We start from the raw sequence: 5,479 nt of genomic DNA on the forward strand, positions 1-5,479 counted from the left end.
GCAATGTATCTTACTTTTCTTGTTGAAACTGTATTTCAGGATAACCAGACAATTGATAAGGAAAATATTTTCTTGTTTGGAGATTTACAGCTAATAAAAGCAGTAGGAGTGATAGAATCAAAGTACCGGCATTTTACAGTATTAATGAAGTAAAGAAAGACTGGGTCTAGACAGTAATCATCAATGGCTGCTGACACCGTTCTGTGAAGGGATAATAGCAAGGTTTATAAATCGATGTGTGAGCATCAGTAATACCTAAGCTTGTTCAGCCATCTTCCATGATGAAAAAGAGGAATAACCAGCATTACATGCCTCTGATATCATACAGTTAAGTACATGGCATCACCTAAGAAGCAGTTTTGCCAGGGAGGCCTGGGTGGCTCAGTCGGTGGAGCTTCCAACTGGGCTCAGGTCACGATCTCACTGTTCAGGAGTTCGAGCCCCACATAGGGCTCTGTGCTGACAGCTCAGGCCTGCAGCCTGCTTCAGATTCTGTTTCTCCCTCTCTCTGCCTCTCCCCTGCTCACATGCTCGCTCATTCTCTCTCTCAGACATAAATAAACAATTTTTAAAAGAAGTCATTTTGCCATTGAACTAAACTGGATGAGGCCTCTGAATCCAATAACACTCAAAATGCAGAGGACACAAAGGATACATGAATAGGCAGCATACGTGTACAATCAACCAAAGACAGAAATTTTACAGAACAAACGCCTGGGTTCTTCAACAAAAAAATTTGGGGTGGTGGGGGAGGGAGAAACTGATAAAGATCTACAAAAGCTACCAACCAAAAGATCTGTAGATCTTCAGAACTTGATCATTTAAGTTCACAGTTAACTATGAAGAGTCTTTTATGAGATAGTTAAGAAAATTCAAATGCCAGCCTGACCTTAAAAGGTATTTTTTAATTAGCGTTATTTTTTAGATGTCATAATGGTATTGTTATGTTTTTCTAAATTCTACCTTTTAACAATATACACAGGAGTGTGTACAGATGACATCGTGTGATTTCTGCAACTTGCTTTACATTATAAGTTTTTTCAGGTCTGGCAATGGTACACTGATTGTGTTAAAAATCTTTTCTCTTATGGAGTGCCTGGGTGCCTCAGTAGGTTGAGTGTCTGGCTTCAGCTCAAGTCATGATCTCATGGTTTGTGGGTTTGAGCCCCGCATTGGGCTCTGTGCTGACAGCTCACAGCCTGGAGCCTGCTTCGGAGTCTGTGTCTCCCTCTCTCTCTGCCCTCCACTGCTCACACTGTCTCTCTCTGTCTCTCTCTCAAAAATAAATAAAACATTAAAAGAAATTTTTAAAATCCTTTCTCTTAGAGATATAGGCATATATATTGACAAAAAATTATATGAGTCTAGAATTTGTTTTAAAATAATTAGGTGTGGGGGTGCAGGAAAAAGTTTTGGAAGAAGGATCATGGATGAAAGAGTAGCTTTATGTTTGTCATTGTTGAACCTAGGAATTGGATTGACTATATTATTAACTGCTTTTTTATACATACAAATATTGTATACTAAAATGAACATTGAAAGATGCAATAGTGTAAAAAAAGAATAAAGAAAAATACCTCTAGGAATATTTAACTTTATTTTTAAAATGTAAATTAATTAAAATTCTTCTTTGAGTTTAAACATAATGTGAATTCTAGATTATGCTCTTTATATTCTTTCTCTTTGAAAATTTATATTCCTTTTTAAAATAACTAAATGTATCATTTGAATTCAGTTTTTATCATTTGAATCAGTTTTATTCATATTTGCCTTTTTATTGCCATATCTTAGAGGACTTTAAATTTTCTTGCATGCCATCACAGACTTTGATCTCTCCAAATAAATACTCATGTTAGAATGGGAAACACAGATTCTTCTTTGTCCATCTCCTACTGTAACGTTTGACACATTTTAGGTAATAATAAACATTTGAAAAATGGAAGGGTCAAAAAAACTGACGAATACCTGCATCTATTCAGAGTAAAAGAGAAAAAAATATTTAAAAGAGAAAATCAAATTTAATTTGTGTAAAAGAAAATGAGTAAACAATATGTAAGGATCATAAATGTACCAAACCAATTTTTTAAATTTTACTATATTTTTAACCTTTTTAAATGTTTTATTTATTTTTGAGAGAGAGAGACAAAGACAGCATGAGCAGGGGAGGGTCAGAGAGAGAGAGAGAGAGAGAGAGACAGAGTGTGAAGCAGGCCCCAGGCTCTGAGCTTTCAGCACAGAGCCCCATGTGGTGCTTGAACCCACAAACTGTGAGATCATGACCTGATCCAAAGTTGGACGCTTAACTAACTGAGCCACCCAGGCACCCAATTTTAATATATTTATTTTTGAAAGACAGAGAGAGAGAGAGGGAGAGAGAGAAAGAGAAAACACTAGTGGGGGAGAGGCAGAGAGAGAGGGAGAGACAGAGAATCTGAAATAGGTTCCAGGCTCTGATGTGGGGCTCGAACCCAGGAACTGTGGGATCCTGACTTGAGCTGAAGCCGAATGTTTAACTGACTGAGCCACCACCCAGGCGCCCCCCAAAATTTTAATAAATTTCCTCAAGCTGTGTGTGTATGTGTGTGTGTGTGTGTGTGTGTGTGTGTGTATTTAATGCTAAATATAATAACATAGCAGAGCATCTAGAGGTAAGAATAAAGATCAGATGAAATATTAACGAGAGCTATTTATTTTACCTTCCTGCATAATAGTAAATGGAACAGCCTCGAAGTATAAATGATAACATAAGAGAGCAAATAAGGTGATATTGAAGGTGACTTTAAAAGTGAAGTCTTTTTGAAATTCCAATTCGGTAGAACAGTGTGTTCTCAAGGCAAAGTAAAATTGCTCTTTAGTTGAACCAGAGATTAAACCTGAAACGCTGTCAGGGGTGGTTTAGTTCTGCCCAGGGAGTGGGATGTACCGTCCCCGAGGCAATATAATTCAGTCTGTTCTCTTTTCAATTTGAACGCTAGTTAGCCAGGAGCTTAGTCCCTGAAGCACGGTCTAGAATCCTATACATCCTAATGCATAAAGCCACTTGTCAAACTCTTCTCTAAATTCGAGCTGCCCGCAAAGCAGTCTCAGAGCCAGAGCAGTCCTGGGAAATTGAAGTTTGCCTCTGGCACCTCCACTCGTCCTGCGGTAAGTGCCCCCACTCTCATTCCTGCCCACACTCTTTGCTCCTCCCTGGCCCAGCGCCTCAGACTGCAGCTCTGCCACCCCGTCCTCATCACACCATCCCATCCAAAGATAACTTGCCTCAACTCACCTCACGCACAGCTTTACTAACACTCTTTAAAAGGCATGTTCTGTATGTAGACTCTGCTCTTTTACACTAACGCTTCTTCCTTTTTTCTTCCCCTTCACCTTGATACCTGGGTCTGGATACCTAACTCACACTAACATTAACATGATCCCAAGGGGCACACATTCAACATTAACACAAGGTGATACCTGAAGTGCTTTCAATGAGGCAGCAGGCCTCTGATCATTATCAGGTCCCTAAAGGAAAGCGCCTTAAGCATGTCAGCCTAGTATCTTCATTAAGAAGTTCTGGGTGCCATTACCGTCAACCAAGCCATGAAAAATAGACTCTGACTCCTAATGTCAGTAAATGTCAAACTGTTCCGTTTCTCCCAATCTTCCCTATAGTGGGGAGATTTCATTATAAACCACAGCTTGGGCTTTTCAGTCCAGATTTCTATATGTTTGGTTTCCACAGATAACAGTATTTCCTTGTGGAAAAAAGACCGATAGCACTGGGACACCTGGGTGGTTCAGTCGGTTAAGCATTTGACTCTTGGTTTCAGCTCAGGTCACGACATCATGGTTTGTGAGGGCGAGACCCACATCGGGCTCTGTGCTGACGGTTCGGAGCCTACTTGGGATCCTCTCTCTCTCTCTCTCTCTCTCTCTCTCTCTCTCTCTCTCTCTCTCCTCACTGCACCTCCCACACACACTCTCTCTCACAATAAATAAACTTAAAAAACCCCTATAGCACAAAAATGAAAGAGTTAAAATATATAGATAGGGAGTAAAACCTAAAAATTTGTTAGCCAATAATTTAGTAAAAAAAATTTATCTCAATACAAATTTTATGGTTGCTTTCTCATGTGTTGCAAGAAGGAAGAAAAGAAAGAAGAAAGGAAGACAGAGAGAGAGAGCGAGCAGGCAGAAAACAAATAATGACAAAGGAAATACAGGTTATTTTGTGAGACAAACATATATACTTATTTTTATATCATAAACACAAGACTTACTCTGTGTAAGTAAAAATACTAACTTCTAGAATCCTCCTAAGGACTGTAACGGGTGGGAACTGTTATTATTTTCATTTTACAGATGAACAAACATGAAGCACACAGGGAATAAAAGTTTAAAGTACTCCGTCCAAAGTCACACATCGAGTACATGGTAGAAGAGTCCTCAAACACAGGCAGTTCATTAAAAACAAACCACTTTCCTTATAATATAAGTGAAAATACTAAATAAATGTATTATTGAGGCTTATAATCCAGAGCAAAAACTATAATCAAAAAAGATAAATCCTTTTAATAAAAAGAAAGTTAGTAATTTTAAGCAAATGATATAGTTTGTCATAATCTGACATTTTTTATAATAGTTTATTGTCAAATTGGTTTCCATATAACACCCAGTGCTTCTCCCCACAAATGCCCCCCTCCATGACCATCAGTCCCTTCCCTTCTTCCCCCTTCCCCTTTATCCCTCAGTTTGTTTTCAGTATTCAATGGTCTCTCATGATTTGGGTCCCTTTCTCTCCCTCCCTGAAATCAGGGACATGACAGGGATGTCCACTCTCACCACTGTTGTTTAACATAGCGTTGGAAGTCCTAGCATCAACAATCAGACAACAAAAGGAAATAAAAAGCATCAGAATTGGCAAAGAAGAAGTCAAACTTTCACCTTTCAGAGATGACATGATACTCTACTTGGAAAACCTGATAAACTCCACCAGAGACCTTCTAGAACTGATCCATGAATTCAGTAAAGTTGCAGGGTACAAAATTAATGTACAGAAATTGGTTGCATTCTTTTACACCAAAAATGTAGCAACAGAAAGAGAAATCAAGAAAAGCATCCCATTTACAATTGCACGAAAAACCATAGAATACCTAGGAATAAATCTAACCAAAGATGTAAAAGATCTGTATGCTGAAAACTATAGAAGACTTATGAAGGAAATTGAAGAAGACACAAAGAAATGGATTGGAACAATAAACATTGTTAAAATGTCGTTACCCAAAGCAATTTACACATTCAGTGCCGTCCCCATCAAAGTTGCACCAGCATTCTTCTCAAAGCTAGAACAAACTATCTTAAAATTCATATGGAACCACAAAAAACCCCGAATAGCCAAAGTAATATTAAAAAAGAAAACCAAAATGGGAGGCATCACAATCCCAGACTTTAGCCTCTACTACAAAGCTGTCATCATCAAGACAGTATGGTATTGGCA

This window comes from Suricata suricatta, chromosome 15, assembly GCF_006229205.1.
Source record: "Suricata suricatta isolate VVHF042 chromosome 15, meerkat_22Aug2017_6uvM2_HiC, whole genome shotgun sequence".
In the NCBI taxonomy this organism is placed as follows: Eukaryota; Metazoa; Chordata; class Mammalia; order Carnivora; family Herpestidae; genus Suricata; species Suricata suricatta.